General features: G+C 39.7%; 1 long non-coding RNA gene across 2 annotated transcripts; it reads left to right on the forward strand.

Moving 5' to 3' along the window:
* Positions 1-20878: 20878 nt before the first annotated feature.
* On the forward strand, positions 20879-22092 carry LOC102081331 (uncharacterized). Of its 2 annotated transcripts, none has more exons than XR_003214302.1 (3): positions 20879-20954; positions 21047-21457; positions 21533-22092. It is a non-coding gene; the product is annotated as an uncharacterized LOC102081331 (long non-coding RNA). The 2 variants fall into 2 exon arrangements; XR_269894.3 differs by having other exon boundaries at positions 20884-20954; positions 21123-21457.
* Positions 22093-24408: the final 2316 nt, after the last annotated feature.

Below are 24408 nucleotides of genomic sequence, written 5' to 3' on the forward strand. Positions count from 1 at the left end.
GTGTTGGGCTTGCAGGCATTGTACATTTAACTGTACTGTAACTCCTTGAGCTGTGACACAAACAGAGATCATAATTTAACATCTAAAGCTTGCAAAAGTAGTGGAGGACAGTACTAATGCATACATCCAGTCAACATAGTGTGGGAGCAATTCTGAAAACTTTTTATTTAATTTAGAGGGGCACCAGTATCCATTGCTGCTAAAAATCTAATTCCATGAATCCAAGAATAGACACATTACTTGCCCAATAGCCTGTGGTACTACTGCTAGCTGCTTGCAGAGTTTGTCAAGACTTATTCTTTGGTTCAATTTCTTAGTGTGTTTGTGTGAAATCTGAACAATCAAAAACTCTTTTTTTTTCTCATTGCAGCCTTAGGCTGGGACAACAGGAAACATTTTAACGCACGCAAATATGATGGACAAAAATAAGGATTTGGTTGATGGTAGGAAACGTGATAAATGATAAGATTTTAACCTTAGAAAGTGAACCAAATAGAAAAGTTTTTTCTTATTTTTATTAGCAAAAATACACATCCTCTTGTAGCATCGATTTTCTGCCCATAATTTTCTTAAAAGTGCACAACTATGCCAAATGCAGACAGTAAAGCAATTTCTTAATTCAGTAAATGGAAGGAGCACTTCAATGGGAAATATAGGCTACTTTTCTCTCCAGATTTCTTGGAATGACAAATTATCTTTATCATACCAAATGAAAAACAAATAGCTATATGAACATAAAATTCAAACATAGAGAATCCCATTATTTCTAAGTACTAATGGTTTGCAAAGCAACTCCTGTTTGCTCTGTATTCACCCTACAGCTAATACTGAACTAAAGCTAAGAAAATGGAAAAGTGTTGCTTAGGAACTAAGATCTAAAATGAGATTCACTATTTGATAAGCATACTATGAATGTTAATCCTTGGGCCTGTTGCACACTAGAAACTCTGCTGTCAGTGATGTATGGAGAGAAATTTGCCTCAAAAGTGTTACAAATGCATACGGTATGATCCACAAGCATAAAGTAAAATTTATAAATCTGTACAGTGATTTGTGTGTAACTTTTGGGGACTGCCAAATATATGGCCAAATCCATAGAGGTAAATCTATTTTATAACTCTGCACATCCAAACCTGAATGAATATTGATTATTTACAGTTTAATTAAGGTAAGCTTCACGAATCTAAAACCACACGTAACATCCCTCTCACTGACTTACGAAACCTTAAATGTGTGTGCACCAACCGCCTGATACACACAGATCACATCACATGGCCACATGGGGTTTTGAGACAAATTTCACACTGCCACCTTCCACAGATGTAAGAAGTGTAAAACTGGGACATGTGGTCTTTTTCCAAATAAACAGAACAGCTCATCATCCCTCTACTAGAAAATGCATTCATAACACTTTTAAGGCAAATTTCTCTCCATAGTGATGGAGGGATTGTAGTAATATGTCAAAATGCACAGGGTCTGATTTAAGGAACTTGTTTGGCTATTATGGCTACTACCTGAATAAAAAGGTAATTTGACAACAGTTGGTTCAACAAAATTGGGTTAAGTTCGCTTCACCAGTAACAGTTGCCTCAAGTTGTCTAAGACAGCTTAACACTAAGGTTTGCACCTGCAGACCTCAATGAGTTAAAACAGAATCTGTTTAAATGAAATGGTTGTCACTTCTGCTAGATTGTGAATCGTCTCCTTATGCTTTAGTCTGGCTGTGGGGTCAGGGATCTTAGGAATATCACTTTGCTGTCCACGGGTGATTACCTGTGCAGGATGACCAGCAGCAGGAGCTTTAGAGTGACAGAGCCAGGCTCTGTACTGAGAGGAGGGCTTAGAGGGAAGCTACGGTGCCTGTAGCCTACAATAATCTTTGCTTGCAGAGTTATCTCTGTTAGCTTCTCCCACCTGCTGTGCAGATTAGAGACACTGAGCTGACCACTCAGATGAAACACTGAGTGGTCTAAAGACTGCCAGAGACCTGAAAGGTGGGTGTGTCGAGGGCCCGTAGCAACTGATAGCTCTGATGGAGATGCCAGTATTTACTTTCAACTCAAACCAGAGAGATGACATCAGATTAACCTAATTAACATCTGATGACCAAGGATGAAAAGCCCATAGTAGGATTATCCTGTCAGTTTGTATACAGACACCATAAAGATGATGATGATCTATTACAATTGGATAAATGCTTTGCTATTTAAAAATAAATGAAAACATATAAACTGACTCAAAAATTCGACTTGATTAAGTAATGCTAATAAAACTGAAGGAACTTTATCGATAACCTAAATATTTTCTACTGTACAAAATAGTAGGGAGAACAAGTTCAAATTATATCTTACTGTCTGTTTTTCTAGTTATACTTTTATATAATTGCTATGATACCATCATTATGATATGCCTTAAGATTTTTTTTTCATATGTACAGAATTATTATTTTTAAATTAAATTCCATTTAACCCTACTATCTGGCAGTTGGATTTAACAAAATGATCAATTATGTTTTTCCAAACAATGTCATAAGAAAGTCATTGCTATAATTGGACATTATTCACTGTGGTTTTATTCAGATTCAAGAGTATGTTTGAATCCTTAATATTTAACATATTATTCTTTATATGCCATGTAGTGGCATGCAGAATAGGAGTAACTTAACATGCCAAAATAGAAAATATGACTTCCAATACGGAGCCTTCCTCAGCACACTGAATTCAGCGTGCTTGGAAAGGGCACATGCAGTGGGTACCATTTACATGAGCAGGTGCGTGGTTCACCTGTGACAAATTTTTTTCAGGGCTCAGCTCATGATAATCTATGTATGACAGTGACATGTTAGTGGACCAGTGTGTGTGCTGAAATTTGGAAAACACTCTATCTGGGACCAGGGTTGGTTGGTAATCGGGTGGCGGGTTGGTGCGTCCCAGGGGCGCTGCTGTCTCTGGGGGCACCTGTCTGTCCGTACTTCAGAGGGTGGGTGGATGTAGAAAGGTGTGTGCCTTTGTGCAGTTTCTGTGTGTGTGTGTGTGTGTCTAGGCCTGGATCTGGGGATTACTGAGCCTCTGTTCATGTGGGTCTTTCCCCTTCCACCTCTGGATCTCAGTGGGGTTCTGTTGCAGTCTGTCACTCTCATTTTCAACTATGTTTCATGAAACGCTCATACACACACACTCACATTCTCTCGCTCATTTTTACACACACAAGCAAACTTGTATGTTTGTTTGTGTACCTCCCTTTATTTTGTCTTTCACGTGCTGTGTATTGTTTGAGGGTATTTGGTTGCAGATGCAGCAGTTGGAGACCCAGCATGTCTCTCTGTTTCATTTCTATTCTTCATTCTCTTTCTTTCTGCCACTTTTTTTCTGTTCCTTTGCTTTCTTCTGTCTTTTGCTAACCTGACCTTCACCCCCTGTCTGCTTCACCATAATAGCCACACAGATAATAATATAAATAACAAAATAAAATAAATAAGATAAAAAGTTTAACATGAGGACCCAACAGAGAGTCCATTGTGCTTCTCATGGGAAAGTAAGAGAAGTCTATATTGTTTGGCAAAACAAAGCATTCGGACTATGATTCTGCTTGCTACAACTGTAGAACATGACAGGTGTTTAGAAAAAAAGCGTATACTGTATAGAAAAGTGTATCGAAAAATGCCTTGTATATGGTTAAAAAAGCCTTTTAAAAAGGTTTTTTGGAGTGCCTTGAGACTTCTTTTTTTGGGGGGTGAGATTTGTTTGGGTAACATGTTAAAGGTAACATAAGTTATTTATAAGGTTATTTAATAGAAAAAAAGAATGTTGCACTCATAAATACAAATTGATTAGTCTTAAAGCAAATCCTAAAGCAAATTGTGTTCTCAAGCATACGGAATGTGGTTTAATTTATTTAAATCTGCAAGAGACACCTATATAGGGAGATACCTAAATATTTATTATTTCCAGATTGCAGTGGGGTAGAAGAAGAATTATGGAAGGAGCAATTAATCAGAACTTTAGATTTTAATGTAATTTCTTTATGTAATTACCTCAGGGAGAGTGGTTTGTGAGTGCTGGAGAAGAAGTAACACATCATCTGCATAAAGACTGATTTTATGTTCTATATTTATTTTATGCCCTTAATCACTTTAGCCTGTCTAATTGCTGCTGCTAGTCGTTTGATGAAAATTGCAAACAGTGAGGGGGAGAGTGGGCATCCCTGCCTGTTCACCCTCTGGAGACAGAAGGTGGAGGATGTTCCAATCCATTTTTATTTATAAAGCACTTTAAAACAACCAGCACAAGACCAAAATGCTGTACAGTAAATAAGTTAAGAATGATAGATAAAATGAAACAGCAAAAAATAAATACTAAATAACAAACAATATGTAATTTAAACTTTCCTATAATCAACCAATATAAAACAACATACAACAAGTAAACAACAACTAAAGTAAAAATAAAACTAGAAAAACAACATTTTACAAAGTCAAAAAATCAGGCTGAAGAGATGGGTTTTCAGAAGTGATTTAAAAACAGGGAGAGAAGACGCATGTCTAATCTCTAGAGGCAAATCTTTCCACAGTTTGGGAGTTTGGTCATTTGTCCTGACACATGCTTTTGGGAAATTCATTTTTAATTAGTTTATGAAAAAAATTCCAAAACCAAATTTGTGTAAAGTTCCAAATAAAAATTTCCAGTTAACTCTGTCAACCCCTTTTTCTGCATCTAGAGACAATATTGTGGTTTCAGTGTTTTTACTACATGAATAGTCTATCGAATTACGATATATAACTGTATTTGTTGATGAGTGCCTACCTTTTATGAACCAGTTTGGTCAGGATGTATTATGAGAGGGTTATCTTCTCTAATGTTTTTGAGAGAGCTTTGCAGATTATTTTAAGGTCAACATTATTAAGGGATATTGGACGATACATGGGAAATACAACAGGCTACAATTTATCTCAGGATGGTGCTCATCAATCTCTTAGATGAGCACTGGCTAGACATGGAAGAGTCACTATGGAATAATATAGTCATTTCTAGAAACTCCCACCATGGTGTCAGAGAGGAGCTGATTCTGATGCTTTTGAAGCATACAGGGAGTGCAGAATTATTAGGCAAATGAGTATTTTGTCCACATCATCCTCTTCATGCATGTTGTCTTACTCCAAGCTGTATAGGCTCGAAAGCCTACTACCAATTAAGCATATTAGGTGATGTGCATCTCTGTAATGAGAAGGGGTGTGGTCTAATGACATCAATACCCTATATCAGGTGTGCATAATTATTAGGCAACTTCCTTTCCTTTGGCAAAATGGGTCAAAAGAAGGACTTGACAGGCTCAGAAAAGTCAAAAATAGTGAGATATCTTGCAGAGGGATGCAGCAGTCTTAAAATTGCAAAGCTTCTGAAGCGTGATCATCGAACAATCAAGTGTTTCATTCAAAATAGTCAACAGGGTCGCAAGAAGCGTGTGGAAAAACCAAGGCGCAAAATAACTGCCCATGAACTGAGAAAAGTCAAGCGTGCAGCTGCCAAGATGCCACTTGCCACCAGTTTGGCCATATTTCAGAGCTGCAACATCACTGGAGTGCCCAAAAGCACAAGGTGTGCAATACTCAGAGACATGGCCAAGGTAAGAAAGGCTGAAAGACGACCACCACTGAACAAGACGCACAAGCTGAAACGTCAAGACTGGGCCAAGAAATATCTCAAGACTGATTTTTCTAAGGTTTCATGGACTGATGAAATGAGAGTGAGTCTTGATGGGCCAGATGGATGGGCCCGTGGCTGGATTGGTAAAGGGCAGAGAGCTCCAGTCCGACTCAGACGCCAGCAAGGTGGAGGTGGAGTACTGGTTTGGGCTGGTATCATCAAAGATGAGCTTGTGGGGCCTTTTCGGGTTGAGGATGGAGTCAAGCTCAACTCCCAGTCCTACTGCCAGTTTCTGGAAGACACCTTCTTCAAGCAGTGGTACAGGAAGAAGTCTGCATCCTTCAAGAAAAACATGATTTTCATGCAGGACAATGCTCCATCACACGCGTCCAAGTACTCCACAGCGTGGCTGGCAAGAAAGGGTATAAAAGAAGAAAAACTAATGACATGGCCTCCTTGTTCACCTGATCTGAACCCCATTGAGAACCTGTGGTCCATCATCAAATGTGAGATTTACAAGGAGGGAAAACAGTACACCTCTCTGAACAGTGTCTGGGAGGCTGTGGTTGCTGCTGCACGCAATGTTGATGGTGAACAGATCAAAACACTGACAGAATCCATGGATGGCAGGCTTTTGAGTGTCCTTGCAAAGAAAGATGGCTATATTGGTCGCTGATTTGTTTTTGTTTTGTTTTTGAATGTCAGAAATGTATATTTGTGAATGTGGAGATGTTATATTGGTTTCACTGGTAAAAATAAATAAATGAAATGGGTATATATTTGTTTTTTGTTAAGTTGCCTAATAATTATGCACAGTAATAGTCACCTGCACACACAGATATCCCCCTAAAATAGCTAAAACTAAAAACAAACTAAAAACTACTTCCAAAAACATTCAGCTTTGATATTAATGAGTTTTTTGGGTTCATTGAGAACATGGTTGTTGTTCAATAATAAAATCATTTCTCAAAAATACAACTTGCCTAATAATTCTGCACTCCCTGTATGTTCAGTTTTGCTTCCTCCTGTCTTGTCATTATGTTTATTCGTCCCAGCTGTGTTCCCCATCTGTTTCCTTTTTCCTCCTCACCCTGGTGTATTTATGTGTTTAGCTGTCATGCATCCATTTTCAGGTTGTCTGTTTTCCAAGCCTTATGTTCCAGGTATTCATGTCCATGTTCAGGAATTTCATGTCTAGTTCTAGTTTACCCAGTTTAGGTTGTTGTTTAGCTTCGCTGACTGTCGCCTCACAAATACTCTCCAGTATTCCTCCCTTATTTGTAGCTAGCCAGTTCTGTGGTTGATGATTATAATGTGTTGTTCAGGGACTAGCAATTGCGATTGGGCAGTTTATAATAATAATAATAATAATAATAATAATAATAATGGATTGGATTTATACAGCGCTTTTCAAGGCACCCAAAGCGCTTTACAATGCCACTATTCATTCACTCTCGCATTCACACACTGGTGGAGGCAAGCTACGGTTGTAGCCACAGCTGCCCTGGGGCAGACTGACAGAAGCGAGGCTGCCATATCGCGCCATCGGCCCCTCTGGCCAACACCAGTAGGCGGTAGGGTAAAGTGTCTTGCCCAAGGACACAACGACCAGGACAGAGAGCCTGGTCGTTACCGGCGACCTTCCGGTTACAGATACGCTTCCCAACCCCCTGAGCCACGGTCGGGGGGTTGGGAACGGTTTAGGCATCAATTCCTTTCTCTATCCCAGGGGTCTGCAACCTTTTACACCCAAAGAGCCACTTGGACCCGGTTTCCACACAAAAGAAAACACTGGGAGCCGCAAATACTTTTTGACATCTAAAATGAAGATAACACTGTATATATTGTTTTTTTCCTTTGTGTGAACAAGGTAAGGTGAGGTGAGGTAAAGTGTGCTGCTTATGAAATCCACGAAGTGCTACAGAGAAAATTACATTTTATTTATGTAATCAACACATTTTGAACTCTTAAAGAAATATAACAAAAGCAAAGACACCCAGCTGAACTAAAATGATCCATGTAGCAAACAAAAACTGTTGTGAGCCGCCTCCCTTATATCTCCTTTGGGCTGTTGGAGCCTTGACCTGACTTTTAAAAAATAATTGGTAAAAAAGCTCTATGCTGCTGAAAAATTAAAAATAGATATTTGCAAAATTCTGCCTAAATATGTATTTTACCTGGTTAATGCGTGCAGCGGGGGCGTGGTCTGCAGCGCCGCTGCAGGGGAGGCGGACGCACCTGAGCGGCACCCGCAATCACGTTTACACAGGACTGTAAGCTGTCATCTGTCGTCTGTGAGGTGTGAGCAGTGTTTGTCTTTAACATAGTTCACGGTGGAGCTGCTGACATAATGTGGATCCGAAGATCCATAATTGGCCTACCTGGGGTTGAAAGTCTCGATAAATGCACGGTGTTTCGGCGGGAATACCAGCTTCCGCGAGTGTGACGCTTATATTGAGTGAGGAAAAAATAATAGAATATAATTTTATATTTATATTTCAATATCACAATAATCTTCCAATTTAGAACTACAAATTTAAAAGAACTAACATAAATAAAATACACTTCAGCGAAATACTTCTAATTTATTTTCCCAAACCATGCGGAGCCGCACTATAAGGACTAAAGAGCCGCATGCGGCTCCGGAGCCGCGGGTTGCCGACCCCTGCTCTATCCAAAAGCAGTAAAACATAGGTAGGTTCCAAATACCTCGGTACCTTACTCGTCTTTACTGTACTTACTGCCCCAGACACTTGTCTTTTTGGACAAATATATCAGTAAAAAGAAAAGAAAAACAAAAACAAAAGAAAAATGACATGATGGAAAAATGTTGTTACGTCTCTGTGTAGAAACTGTTTCAAATTAATACAAAGTTACAAATCAATGCAAAACCTTGAGACAGTGATCATCTTTAAAAGAAAACACATGATACAAGGTGCCCACACACACACACACACACACACACACACACACACACAGACAGATGTATATTGAATTACCACTGTATTGTGTTTCTAAGTGATCCCATTATTCTTGAGCCTCACAGCAATTACGATGCATTCAAAGACTCAAATGAAGTGTAACAAGAGATCAGAAACAGTTTCTGCTTGTCTTTCACGGCTGCAGAAATGGTTCCCCATGAAAAACCTCCAAACACTCAGCTGCTCCTTTCACTCATAACTGCTAGACAAAAAGAGGAGGATTCATTTTAAAGCACAGGCATTTTGTCTCACCTATGCTGGGGGAAAATTCTTATCGGTCATAATCCTGCTGCTTGATTTTCCAGCTGCAACTTCATACACATTTTCCCTTTTAGTTGATGCTCATGTTTTTGTAATGAAATAGCATAAAGACATATGTTTTGGTTTTTTTGCATCTCTCTTAGTGTAGAGTATGGCTGATCATTTACAAAACCATTTTGTCTTCAACCTCTATACATGTAAGGAGTGAGTGCAAGTTCTAAGTTTTCCAGAACTCAGAAACACCCAGTTATTCCACAGTAAATTTCTGAAATGTAGACTGACATTTAAATGCACTAAATATGATTAAAAAAAATTGATTTATCATATTTATTTGATCAGTGGAATTGAGAGATGGTCCTGTCTCACTCTCCCTTAGTGACTTAGTTGCAGAGTTACCTTTTTTTTTTTTTTTTTTTAATGTCTGCCTTATATGTTAAAAGTTATGAGCCAAATACAGCATGGGGAACCTTTTGACAATGGTTTTTTTTTTTTTTGGTTTACATTGTGTATTACACAGCAACACAGATGAATATTATTTCAGAGGGATAGATTTACTACAACATAAATCCCTGAACAATGAGGGTGACTATGTGTGTTCATGAGCCATCTCCCTTCAATTTTGTTAGCCTCTCTTTAACTCCGATCATTTTTTTAGCTGCATCAGAGGCAAGCTACAGACTTAGTCCACCAGTAGCAACAATCCCACCAAAATTTCTCTTTTTTTTCTATTGCATCTCTGTAATAATGTGGCAACAGTGGGATAAAAGGTGGAGATAAGGCAATAAGATGGCAACAGCAAGATGTTACCACTTAATTACCAAATTAATTATCTTGTATCAACAGTTTTTATAGCTGAATAATGGAATTTATGTAACTGGGTAATGACAGGCAAGAAACTGGGGCTATTAATGTGGAACCAAATGTGTCCCTACGAGTAACAACTTATTAGACTTTTGTTTGTTGGATGCTCATTGCTGAGGCTGCAAGATGCCAAGAGTAGCCCAAAACTATCTTTTCATATAGTTTCAAAACACATTTTTATATTAGACCTTTAGGTATTGGTAGTTTCTAACTGTATACCTCTTACTAGCATGGTAGCTCTTGCTTGCAAGGATGAGACAGTGCTCATTAAAGCAAACAAAAAGATTGCTGACCTTAAGGAACATATCTGATGACTCTCAGATGAACTGAAGAAGAAAATGCTCTGTTATCCAGCTTCATAGAAGTGGTCATTCCCATCCACTAACTGTGTGTTAGTATGCCTGGGGTCAAATTATACAGCACATCAGCAGTCTGAGCTGACTATGAAGGATATTAATGACCTTTTTTAACTCCTTAATTTAAGCTTTTTTTATTTTTATTTTTATTAGTAGCCCACTCCTAACACTGAACATGCAGGGCATTTTGAAAAATTCCTTAGCCTCAACACCTAGCTCCAGAATACTTCTTAATGTAGAACTCTTAACATAGGTTTTACTGACACGTTTAATCTGTTTTGGAATTTTTTTCTCCCTTTTTAGGACCCCGATCAGTTCGCTAGCTGAATCCTAATGGCTAAAATGCTCTACTGAGTCCAGTCTGCTACCTGTAACTGACCCTTTATTGTGGGCACGATAGGTGCAGCAGTGCTCCAGGGTGCAGTTTGCACAGGTCCCGGGTCTGCTTTTCTTCACCCTGCAGTGAGGTGGGGGAAATAAAAGTGCTTGCTGAGCAAGAAGTGTTGGCTCTCTCCTTCTGGGGATAATCTTTTACCTCCCAGTCTCACATATCCCATGCCTTCTACTCCCTCATGCTTCATCTGACAACATGTCACTCACACACAAAGGGGCTTGGAGGAACTATACACCGCAAAGGCCACAGTCAGTGGAGCCATTTACAAGGCTTTGCTGGCTGTTCTGTGCGGCCATCCATCCTTCCTTTTTATTTATATTGTCACACTCATGTACTTGTACCAATTTTGGAATAAAAATGTGGAACAAGTGAACTGCTGTGAATACCTTCAGGATGCACTGTATTTCTAAGATCCTGTGCAGTTTTTATTTATTCTTGCATGTATACATCTCACCTCGTTTTTTGTATCTCAAAATTTAAGATTTAGCTCCATTTATTAATATTGCATTAGTCTGATGGTGAGTCACTGCACTGGAATTTCATTCTAATGCGCACTAACTGATGAGTCTTCTAAATAACAATAACGTAGCTATTCTATTCTCTTCAATTTTACACACACACACACACACACACACACACACACACACACACACACACACACACACACTCATTTACATAACAGAGTGGAAGAGAGTACACTTTCTAAAGAGGGCTTGCAAATGTGACACAAATCTCCTAGCAACCACATCTGGGACCATTAAGAAGGCTGGGTGTGTGCAAGTGATTGCTTTAACGACATGACAGAGAACGAAAGAGGCTTATAAAGGATGGCGTTGCTGTGAGTGTGGATCAATTGGAGATTGTTCTGTTCTAAGTTCATAATACTCTCATAAAAGCAAGCTGCTGCCATTGCTATTCTATGAACTGCCATGGCAGTCCTTTCCTTTAAGTAAGTAGATAACCCAGAAAACTATTTTATCACTTGCAGTTAATCTTTACATTTTATTCAATGACTATAAAATAAAAATTTTATTAAATTAAGGAGTCAATTTTGACTTTTTCGTTCCTGGATTCAATTCAATACAGAAACCAAACCGAATAAGAATGTGGAACAGATGTAGTGGGGACACTTGTTGGAAAGTCAAAAACTGTTTCAATTTTTGAATTAGTTTTATTTATATATTGCCAAATCACAACAGCAATTGTCTCAAGGTTCTTTATATTGTAAAGTTAAAGAGAAACAATACAGAGAAAATTCCAATAATCGAATGGCTTATATATGCATATAAGCCTTTGTTATGTAGGCCACTTGCATGTGTGGTCCCAAATCACTTCACTTCACTGTATTATTCTGAATAAGGAAACTTGTTGTGCAGAGGTTTGTGTGATTAAAAACAAAAATACCAACACACTAACACTTACATACTGTAAATGTTATAGGGTGACAAGCAGGTACACCCTGGACAGGGTGCCAGTCAATCTCAGGGCTAACACAGAGAGACAGACACACCCACCTATGGGCATTTTAGAATAATCAGTTAATCTAACTGCACGAACTACAGTTCTCAGAACTGTAGGAGCAAACTGGAGTACCCACTGAAAAATTCTTTTCCTTCTTTAGTGATCCCGGGGACTGGCAGTAGAGAGTGGAGTGGAGCCAGCTGGAAAGCTGATAATGGAGAATTCAGAGGTGCCAAACTGGAAGCATTGTGTGTGTCATGAACGTTAAATAAAAACCAACGAAACAGTTACGGAACGCTGTCTGGGTCCAGGTCTTTCACAGTATACAAGTTAAGAGCCCATTATTAATGTAAAGTTATTAATTTGTCGTTTTATTTTATATTCAAATAATAATGTATATAACATGGATTATAAATGTCAACTTGTAACAAGGATTCATAAAAGGGACAAACTTTGTAGAGGAAAACAAATGCTGACAATAGCAGTGTACAGGGAGTGCAGAATTATTAGGCAAATGAGTATTTTGTCCACATCATCCTCTTCATGCATGTTGTCTTACTCCAAGCTGTATAGGCTCGAAAGCCTACTACCAATTAAGCATATTAGGTGATGTGCATCTCTGTAATGAGAAGGGGTGTGGTCTAATGACATCAACACCCTATATCAGGTGTGCATAATTATTAGGCAACTTCCTTTCCTTTGGCAAAATGGGTCAAAAGAAGGACTTGACAGGCTCAGAAAAGTCAAAAATAGTGAGATATCTTGCAGAGGGATGCAGCAGTCTTAAAATTGCAAAGCTTCTGAAGCGTGATCATCGAACAATCAAGCGTTTCATTCAAAATAGTCAACAGGGTCGCAAGAAGCGTGTGGAAAAACCAAGGCGCAAAATAACTGCCCATGAACTGAGAAAAGTCAAGCGTGCAGCTGCCAAGATGCCACTTGCCACCAGTTTGGCCATATTTCAGAGCTGCAACATCACTGGAGTGAGCAAAAGCACAAGGTGTGCAATACTCAGAGACATGGCCAAGGTAAGAAAGGCTGAAAGACGACCACCACTGAACAAGACGCACAAGCTGAAACGTCAAGACTGGGCCAAGAAATATCTCAAGACTGATTTTTCTAAGGTTTCATGGACTGATGAAATGAGAGTGAGTCTTGATGGGCCAGATGGATGGGCCCGTGGCTGGATTGGTAAAGGGCAGAGAGCTCCAGTCCGACTCAGACGCCAGCAAGGTGGAGGTGGAGTACTGGTTTGGGCTGGTATCATCAAAGATGAGCTTGTGGGGCCTTTTCGGGTTGAGGATGGAGTCAAGCTCAACTCCCAGTCCTACTGCCAGTTTCTGGAAGACACCTTCTTCAAGCAGTGGTACAGGAAGAAGTCTGCATCCTTCAAGAAAAACATGATTTTCATGCAGGACAATGCTCCATCACACGCGTCCAAGTACTCCACAGCGTGGCTGGCAAGAAAGGGTATAAAAGAAGAAAAACTAATGACATGGCCTCCTTGTTCACCTGATCTGAACCCCATTGAGAACCTGTGGTCCATCATCAAATGTGAGATTTACAAGGAGGGAAAACAGTACACCTCTCTGAACAGTGTCTGGGAGGCTGTGGTTGCTGCTGCACGCAATGTTGATGGTGAACAGATCAAAACACTGACAGAATCCATGGATGGCAGGCTTTTGAGTGTCCTTGCAAAGAAAGGTGGCTATATTGGTCGCTGATTTGTTTTTGTTTTGTTTTTGAATGTCAAATGTATATTTGTGAATGTGGAGATGTTATATTGGTTTCACTGGTAAAAATAAATAAATGAAATGGGTATATATTTGTTTTTTGTTAAGTTGCCTAATAATTATGCACACACAGATATCCCCCTAAAATAGCTAAAACTAAAAACAAACTAAAAACTACTTCCAAAAACATTCAGCTTTGATATTAATGAGTTTTTTGGGTTCATTGAGAACATGGTTGTTGTTCAATAATAAAATTATTCCTCAAAAATACAACTTGCCTAATAATTCTGCACTCCCTGTACATGTAGCAGCTTGACATAGAAAGAAAATTATGAATAACATCAACAGTAACATTAAAGATACTTTCGTAGTTATCCTCTTCAAATTTTGACTAAAACATTCAAACTCAGAAGGGAGAATTTACCAGAATTTTTAAATCTAACTGACCAGTCCTGCAGTAAGAAGCAACAAAAAAGCAGTATATAGTCTGTGAGTGGGGCATCATGGTGTTTCAGTGGGTAGCTCAGTTAGGGCTGCCACTAACTTGGCAAACGTATTAATATTTATAATGTTAAATAATTGATCTCCGAACATTAAAATCAGCAGTCTTTATCGGTCCAATCAAGAAGAAATGTTGATGTTACAATATTAGAAAGAAGCAACAATAATCACATGACTCCCTGTGAGCAAGCACTTGTGGGGACTGTGGGAAGGAAAAACTCCCCTTTACCAGGAAGAAACCTCCAGCAGAACCAGGTGCAGGCAGGGGCAGCCATACACTGTTCTCACTTTTGTCATTTCTTTTATTTGTGAGTTTTTCTTTTAAGTAATAGGTGCTGTTGGTTGCTTTTTAGATGCTTTGGCCATTTTTTGCCATTGCATTCACTAGAATATCTTGACTACCTTTACTCATTAGTAGTCATCTCCTCACCATCATTGTTTGTTTTTTCTCCAATGTGAGACTCTGGGCAGAGTGGATGATACGTTGACTCGGTTCACAATCTCATGGTTAAAAAAATACAATATCACCACACATCAACTATCATATATGTTATGATTTAAAGGTTTAGTTACATGTAAATGGCACAATATATAGAACAACTGGGGGTTAGTATCTTGCCCCAGGATACCTGGCATGCAGACTGAGGGAGCCAGGGATCAAACCACTAACTTTCCAATCAGTCGATGACCAGCTCTTCCTCCTGAGCGACAGCCACCCCAAAACATATCAAAATGCCTGTTTATCTGCACACCATGAAGAGCACTGAAAAATGATTTCCAAGTGTGATGTGGAACAGCTGGACTGGTCTGCACAGACCCTGACTTCAAGATCATCCAGCATCCTCGAACAAACTGGAAAAACAACAGTAGGAGTCCTCACCACCCCACATAAGTGTTGATCTTTTCTAATGTCTCCATTTATTAACACTGTGAACAACAAAAGTCTATTTTTAAGGTGGTTTAAATTATCCAACCATGACGGAACTCAACATAATCATGATAAATAAAATTATTGCCAGCAGTTGACCAAACAACGACTATTGGTTAACTCTTGGTCAACCCTTGAATGCCCATTTTGTCTTTTTGCATAAAGTACTTTTGCATAAAGACTGAAACTAGTACCACTGACTAACATTGGACTCAGCAGTCAATTTCATCAATGATCATTAATGGTCATGAATATTTGGTGCAATATACAATATATACATATATTATATACAAAACAATAGAAAGGCACAAATTGGAGAACAAAGTGCTTAGGTCAGTCACACAAGGACTCTATACTCAGACCTCAGACCAAGTACTTTTCCACTGCTTCTGAGAGATGAGGGTTACTCAGATCATGACTCAGATTGGTAATGTGGGTGAGCAGAGGTTGGGTGTGGGGGGATAGTGTTTGCCAGCAGTCTGAATGGCCCAAGGAAAAAAGTTGTTTGTGAGTCTGGTGGTGGTGGTGATTCATCTAAGGGCAGCGGATCTTACAGGTGGTGGGCGGGGTGCAAGGGGTCACCTGTGATGGCCCTGGTGTTCCTGAGATAGGAGGATCTGGTGATGGTCTCCAGGGGTGGCAGGCAACCAGATTTTTGGGCAGTGTTAATTACCCTCCACACAGCCTTCCTATTCTCAATAGTGGTTCCTGCATACCAAAAACCCAGGCAATAGGAGAGCACACTCCCCATTGACGAGCAATAGAAGGCCAGCAGCAGCTTGCGATCCAGGTTATTGGTCCCCAGGACACGGAAGAAGTGCATCAGCTGTTGGAGCTTCTTTACCAGGGCATTGATGTTGTGGGTCCAGGTGAGATCAGCAGAGATGAGGGTGCCCAGAAACCATAAGGTGGAGACAGATTTCACCCATTCTCCATTTATAAAGAGAGGGGAGTGGACCTAGCCTTGCCTGTTGTCCATTATGAGTGTTTTTGTTTTAAGGATGTTCAGTTTCAGGTTCTTTTCTGAACACCACCGGGACAAGTTCTCTACTTCCACCCTGAAAGCTGTCCCATCTTCATCAGCGATGAGCCCAACCATGGTGGTGTCTGCAGCATACTTAATGATAATGATGTTGACTTATAAAGCTACCATGGAGTAAAGTTAGTTGGATTATTACTGACGGTGAATTGCATGGCTGGTGAATGAAGTGGACTGACCACACTGATCTGTAAGTCTCTGTAACACTATTACTTTATGTTATGAAACCCGTGAAGACAATTAATTTCATTTCTTACAAAACCCTGTGCCACCACTGGTTTCAGCATATCCTGTTCAAGCTAAATATAAAGATGTAATATATCAAAATTTTGTGAGGTGGCTCAGTTGGGGATCCACAATACAGTGATTTTATTTTCACAATAAGGAAATTGTACAGTTTTTTGCTGAAAAAGGGACAACCAAAACACAAATTTTCAGATTGTGTATGGCTAGCAGATTTGGCGTTTTTGGTTGAAATAACACTTGTCACATGTGTTATGTGAGGACATACTGTTTTTCTCTTCTCCCTTCTCCATTGACCCTGATGATGCTCAGAATCAGCTGCAGCTGGAGCTCCTTGAATTGCAGTGTGAAGATGAGTGTCACAGCCAGCGACCAGTAACTCATTACATGTGTATTGTGCAAGCAAAATGTTCTTGCACAACACTCATGTAATGTTTTCATGCCCTTTTTTCAAATCACGCTGATGATGATGATGATGATGATGATGATGATGATTATGTAACATAGTATACTATGTAAGAATAATACCTAAGGCATTATTGTCAGTTATTAAAGTGGTGGAATCAATTTAGTTGCAATTGCTATTTTTAGTCATTTTTTAATACATTTTGCGCATTACTGAAAGAGATTTTTAGCCTGACTTTATATGCTTGATGGGTGTGTTGACTTGTCTCTCTACTTGCCTCTGCATATACAAACAATGCTAGAGGCCATTACATATAAAGTACAGAGCACAGCAGCAAAACCACTGGGAAAGATGTTCCATGACAGTCCCATATAAGCCTCTCTCTTTTATAAATTTAACAATTAATTAATTTAATTATATAGCAACGTAAAGAGAAATACATTTACTAACAGTAAAAAAGAGGCCTACAGGGAGTGCAGAATTATTAGGCAAGTTGTATTTTTGAGGAATAATTTTATTATTGAACAACAACCATGTTCTCAATGAACCCAAAAAACTCATTAATATCAAAGCTGAATGTTTTTGGAAGTAGTTTTTAGTTTGTTTTTAGTTTTAGCTATTTTAGGGGGATATCTGTGTGTGCAGGTGACTATTACTGTGCATAATTATTAGGCAACTTAACAAAAAACAAATATATACCCATTTCAATTATTTATTTTTACCAGTGAAACCAATATAACATCTCCACATTCACAAATATACATTTCTGACATTCAAAAACAAAACAAAAACAAATCAGTGACCAATATAGCCACCTTTCTTTGCAAGGACACTCAAAAGCCTGCCATCCATGGATTCTGTCAGTGTTTTGATCTGTTCACCATCAACATTGCGTGCAGCAGCAACCACAGCCTCCCAGACACTGTTCAGAGAGGTGTACTGTTTTCCCTCCTTGTAAATCTCACATTTGATGATGGACCACAGGTTCTCAATGGGGTTCAGATCAGGTGAACAAGGAGGCCATGTCATTAGTTTTTCTTCTTTTATACCCTTTCTTGCCAGCCACGCTGTGGAGTACTTGGACGCGTGTGATGGAGCATTGTCCTGCATGAAAATCATGTTTTTCTTGAAGGATGCAGACTTCTTCCTGTACCACTGCTTGAAGAAGGTGTCTTCCAGAAACTGGCAGTAGGACTGGGAGTTGAGCTTGACTCCATCCTCAACCCGAAAAGGCCCCACAAACTCATCTTTGATGATACCAGCCCAAACCAGTACTCCACCTCCACCTTGCTGGCGTCTGAGTCGGACTGGAGCTCTCTGCCCTTTACCAATCCAGCCACGGGCCCATCCATCTGGCCCATCAAGACTCACTCTCATTTCATCAGTCCATGAAACCTTAGAAAAATCAGTCTTGAGATATTTCTTGGCCCAGTCTTGACGTTTCAGCTTCTGCGTCTTGTTCAGTGGTGGTCGTCTTTCAGCCTTTCTTACCTCGGCCATGTCTCTGAGTATTGCACACCTTGTGCTTTTGCTCACTCCAGTGTTGTTGCAGCTCTGAAATATGGCCAAACTGGTGGCAAGTGGCATCTTGGCAGCTGCACGCTTGACTTTTCTCAGTTCATGGGCAGTTATTTTGCGCCTTGGTTTTTCCACACGCTTCTTGCGACCCTGTTGACTATTTTGAATGAAACGCTTGATTGTTCGATGATCACGCTTCAGAAGCTTTGCAATTTTAAGACTGCTGCATCCCTCTGCAAGATATCTCACTATTTTTGACTTTTCTGAGCCTGTCAAGTCCTTCTTTTGACCCATTTTGCCAAAGGAAAGGAAGTTGCCTAATAATTATGCACACCTGATATAGGGTGTTGATGTCATTAGACCACACCCCTTCTCATTACAGAGATGCACATCACCTAATATGCTTAATTGGTAGTTGGCTTTCAAGCCTATACAGCTTGGAGTAAGACAACATGCATGAAGAGGATGATGTGGACAAAATACTCATTTGCCTAATAATTCTGCACTCCCTGTATGTCTGATTATCATTTACATGAGGATGCATGTCCTTTAAAGAAAATGTAGAAACATTTTCTCCCTCTCCCTCACACACAGACACACACACAAACATACTCACTAGGCAACCCTAGCGAAGCCTAGTTTTAAACGTTGATTGACTTGGGTCAAAGTGTGTGTGTTGCTTTCTGGGAAGAAACAGGAAAAAGTTTGCGTCAGTTGCTCAGTGTCTCTATCCCTCCATATCACCCTCATCCCAGATCCTCACCCTGTTGTTTTTTAAGAAAATGAAGTCTTACTTGAGTTTGAACAGGTGAGCTAGAAACCTTAACAATACAACACCGAGTATATAATTCACTTCATCCAGCAGGCATCTATCCTATTTAAGCCAGAGCTCTCTGCTTTCTACTGCGGGACGTTAATCACTTAATCTTCAAGTCACTTCCACTGCAATTTCTCTCAATTATTCCCAGGATTTTCCACTTGCCATACAAAGTGCTACCTATTTTTATGCCTCAGCCTGACAGCCTTTGTGTGAATTCCAAAGATATCAACAAGGGGAGCAGGAGAGAAAAAAGAGAATACTGATTCAATCAAATCTCTTACACATTGGCAACTCCCTTTAAGTTATTGTAGCACCTGTGAGGGTCAGACTTGTTGAGAGACTCATTTAATTCCAGACAGCAGCCATTGTGTAATTTTTAAAAAAGTCTTTCTTTCAACAAAGATACAAAGCTTCTGCCCATGTTATGCCATAGCAGTTATATCCCAATAGTGTCAAGTGTCTCCATGTCAGTCTAGTGTATGCTAATTCTATGATTTTAGCTTTGATGGTACTTTATGTAACATAGAGTCGAATAATACCAGTGCTTACTTATAAGATTACAACTTTATGACACCCTTCAGAGATATTGCTTTTAAATGGATTAATTAATTTAATGTGTGTATGTAAGTATAAGGTATAATACTGGAATTTATTATAATAACTGTATTCTCTTTTACTACATATTGTTATTCAATAACAGTTTACCATTATGAATATGAGAAAATATAATTTCTTATATCAACAGTGAAGTTTTCAATGGAAAGATTTACTATGTAGATATCACTTCCTGATATCACTCATAGAACTCAACCCATTACACTATCCCTTTCTGGTAACCATGTGGAGAAAACCAGTATGTTTTTGTTCAACGCACCAAGCGCTACCCTGGTCCCTGGGTTCCCCTGGCTGAATACACACAATCCAAACATAGACTGGTTTAAGTGTTGTATTCCTAGGTGGAGTTTGTGGTGCTACAAGAACTGTTTGCCATCAGTTTTTTGTTCACAACTCAGTCTGTTCTTGTTGAGCCGCCTGATCCAACTTCTGTCCCCACAGTGTATCATGACCTAGCAGAAGTGCTTAGTAAGGATCTAGCCCTCCCTCTCACCACACTGTCCTTATCACTGTGGCATAGACTTACTCCCAAGGTTTTTTGGTGGTTTTTTTGAAAAGAACGAAGTTGCTCCATTCATGCATAGATTATTGCGTCTTAACAAGATCACAATGAAAAATAAGTCCTCTCCCTTGTGAAGTAGTCTGACTTGAGCGTCAAGGAAGGTGGTAAGTAAGCAGACTGAGCAAACATTTTGGGTTCCCAGAGATGAGCAATTTTTTTTTCCAGTACAACCTCTATTATATGTGAAACTTAACAAAACGCCACCATAGTAACTAAATTAACAAAACTCAAAAAGCACATTATTCAGTAACACAGCTCATCTCTCCTCCCTCATCTGAATCAAGCAGAGACTGATTATATATAGGCCTATCAATTTACCTTCAATTAGTCTAGCCAGTACCACTAACTTCAGCCGAGGAATCTAAAACTCACCACAAATGACTGAGAATTACATAAAGCTCCCAACTTTTCTGATGAACACATTTACAAAACTAAATGGCTCTATATAAGAAAAAAACAAATCCCTTTGTATCCTGAAACAAACAAAAGAAATCCTTCCTATGGTAAAAGAAACCCCTCCTCTTGGTTTGACCTGGTGACATCAGACATGACATCATCAGTGCTTTAAAAATCAGGAAATGCTGGGCCTTTCTCGCACCTGACCTACATGAAGCGTGACAACAAATAAACAATGTAAGTATGCACAAATGAGTAATTCTGCAACATTACAAAATTAGTATTTGTTCATGCCGTTTGGTGTTACCAATGCCCCCACTGTGTTTCAGGTCCTGATGAACGACATTATCAGAGATTTCATGAATCCTTTTGTGTTTAACTTGAATAATACCCTCATCTTCTAAGTCTGTTTCAGAGCATGAGTCCATGTAGTCTTGCGGGACCTGCTGGAAAACTGCCTCTATGTAAAGGGCGAAAATGTGAGTTCCGTGTCCAGTCCATTCAGTTGCGGGCAGACCCGGCCAAGATCAAGGCAGTAGTGGAATGGCTGGAGCCACTAAAGTTTGGTGGCAGTCTCTGGCCAAAGATATCCAGAAATATGTCTCTGCTTGTCCCACCTGTGCTTAGAACATGACTTCCAGCTCACCACCCGCTGGCTGACTAAGACTACTACCCATGCCCAGTTGTCCTTGGTCACACATTGCTTTGGATTTTGTCATGGGACTACCACTCCCCCTCAGGTAACACTGTAATCTTAACTATCATCGATCGTTTCTCCAAGGCCGCTCATTTCATTGCTCTCCCTAAACTTCCAGTGCCTTCGAAACAGCTTAACTACTCACCGGTCACATTTTCCGTTTACATGGAATCCCCGAGGACTGTGTCTGATCGGCAGCCCCAGTTTATGTCTCATATCTGAAAGGAGTTTTGTGACGAACTAGGGGCCAAGGTCAGCCTCGTGTCTGAATATCTCCTCCCAGGCTAATGTACAAGCAGAGAGGGCCAATCAAGAGCTAGAGGCCACTCTCCGTGGTATTCCATCAACTACCCAGTCCGTGGCATCGCAGCTTTCCTGGGTGGATTATGCCCATAACTCCATGACCTCTTTTGCTAACCACCACTACTACCAGCTATTGAAAGAGAACACTCAGTTCCATCAGTCCAACACCACCTTGTCAGTCTACCCGGGTGCCTCTGCTCAGAAAAAAATACCTAGCCAACTGTCACAGAGTTCCTGCCCCGCTGTGAACCACGGGTATAGAGATGCCCAAATATCCCCTATGCCAGCTGTGATTTTAACACATGTAAATGGTATTTCAGGAATCATTGACACAAAGTATTTACAGAACACTGAAATAAAGTTTGGGAAATATACTCTCTGTTTTATTCTTTAACAACATCACTGGACCTTCCGTCTTATTATAATTATTAATAATAATAGGTTACTAGAGTTAATTTTTTGTGGAATGACAGAGTTGATTGTTTTGGCAGGGATTATACTTTCCACCTCTGTGGATCTGCATGATGTGAATTTCATCATCAGGCAGTGGGTATTAAGTACCATGCGTATGTGCGTGCTTGCATAACAGTGCACTAACTAAGCATTAACCCCAGGCAGCTGACTTCAAGCAGACTTCACACAGTTACAGTGTAACATGAACGATTGCTTGTCCGTCTTCACCTGTTCATGTCTGTGTCCTCAATGGAGTATAATTGAGGCCTTACACAGCAGGGACTGCAGGAATAAAATATGTGGGAATAACCGCTACATCCCCCACTACAATGTTTTCTCCTGGGGTACAAAAAAAAGTTGCTTTAGCAAGAGTTTGTGTATGGGTTATAAATTTAGCAGCAGATTAATCATATCTTGTCAAACCTGGTTTCTCAGCATACTTTTTCAAATATCATTACAGCTTCATGGATTTATATTGACATGAAAACCACTGTCAGAATGAATGCCACAGTGCTGTTTTCTCTCCTTGAAAAAGGGTGAGAAAAATTCTTTGAGTGAGACATCATGCTAACCCTGCAAGGAATAATTCATTGATATATACGTCAAACCGAAAGAGGGAAAAGTGAGTCTGTGGGCTCAGTTATGAGACTGGCTGAAAAGACAAAAGGAATCCTTGATGAAGTCCCTTTGAAGTGCCTTTTCCAGAAGTCCTTGGAAATACATATTGATGAAGTCCAAATTGTCTGGCCTGGAGGGAGAAGGCAGTTGACTGCTTTGCACCATAAATATTCACTAGAGAAGAGAACATGGCTTACTTCTATGTTAGAGTTGGATTATATTAGAAATGACTAGCTCTGAATGACTCCTCTGAAAATGAGTTAGAGTTAGAGATGAAGTGAGAGACCAGCATCATTATGAGCATTCACTTCTGTTAACACAGGAAGGTATGCTTATCACTCATGAAAACATTGGTTCTAGTGTGAAAATTCAATGTTTCAACCATTACTGCATTATTAATGTGAATGCCTACAGGCTGAAATGTTCAAAGTGTACAAAATAAAGGTATCTGTAAAATCTACACTGAATGCAGAAGAATATGTCATTGTACACAGTGAGTAAATTAGTATTCAGTATGCACTTATTCCTCTTCTGAAGTGAGTAGCTCCTTTTCTCTCTTTGTAAACATTCTTTGAACCTTCATCTGCAGTGAAGACTTGACAAGAAGATGACCTCCTGATTGTTGTTTGCATGCCAATACTACCTCCATCTTGAAAATGCTGGGAGCACAATTATACTTTTCCACATTACTGTTTCAGACTTCAGTTGGCACGTCACTCAACAGGAAATGACTCTTTTTGTAAACCAGAAGGACTAGGTCATGTTTGGTTTATGACTGATCTACGGGAGGCATCCAACCACCCTCCTGCATGAACTGTTGCCTTTCGGTCTTGAGTGTTGGCAGCTCTGGCCAAAACTCTTCCTCCTCTGTGGCACATGAGGGAGAGCAGGCAGGTCAGTGGATTGTGCCATACCTCCTCCTGTCTTTGTGTTGAAATATCCTTGGAGAAAATGTTGAACACAAAAATCTCCGCAGTGTGACTTGAATTATAAAAGTGCTTTCAGTCAAGGTACCAATCCATTTAACATCAAGTACTAAAGTTGCTTTCTGCCACCTGTAAAAGTCTAAATGACATGAGCTGAAACAAAAGATAAACAAAAAATAAATAAAAATTCATCTAATGAAACTCACTAAGGAGCTGAGACACTAGGGGACAGAGACCGGGAACCAGAATTATATTGGGAAACTAACCATACAGTCTGATGAAGGACAAGAGGAGACTGAGACAATATATAAGCACAGGAGGTTATAGGGGAAGTGGAGACGCATGGAAAACACAGTGGGAGCAATCCATGAAGAACAAGACAAAGGAAGTTAGTCATCTATCTGCATTGTGGGATTGTGTTTGCATTTTGTTGAGTCTATCACAGTAAAACAGGAAAGAAAGCAAATTCTCAAGGTCCTTTCACACTGGACGCGCACATATTTTTTGGACTCATCTATTCTTAATGCAGCCCTTCACACCAAAAAAAGAATTACACGAATTTGCCGCATTTATTTTTTCGAACCAAGTTCGATTTTTTCAGTGTTTTAGGTCCGAATAAACATCTGACCTATCAGATTACTGCATGTGGCAACAAGTGCCCTCATAGCTCAAATCATGCACTTGTACTCAATGT

This window comes from Oreochromis niloticus, linkage group LG15, assembly GCF_001858045.2.
Source record: "Oreochromis niloticus isolate F11D_XX linkage group LG15, O_niloticus_UMD_NMBU, whole genome shotgun sequence".
Lineage (NCBI taxonomy): Eukaryota > Metazoa > Chordata > Actinopteri > Cichliformes > Cichlidae > Oreochromis > Oreochromis niloticus.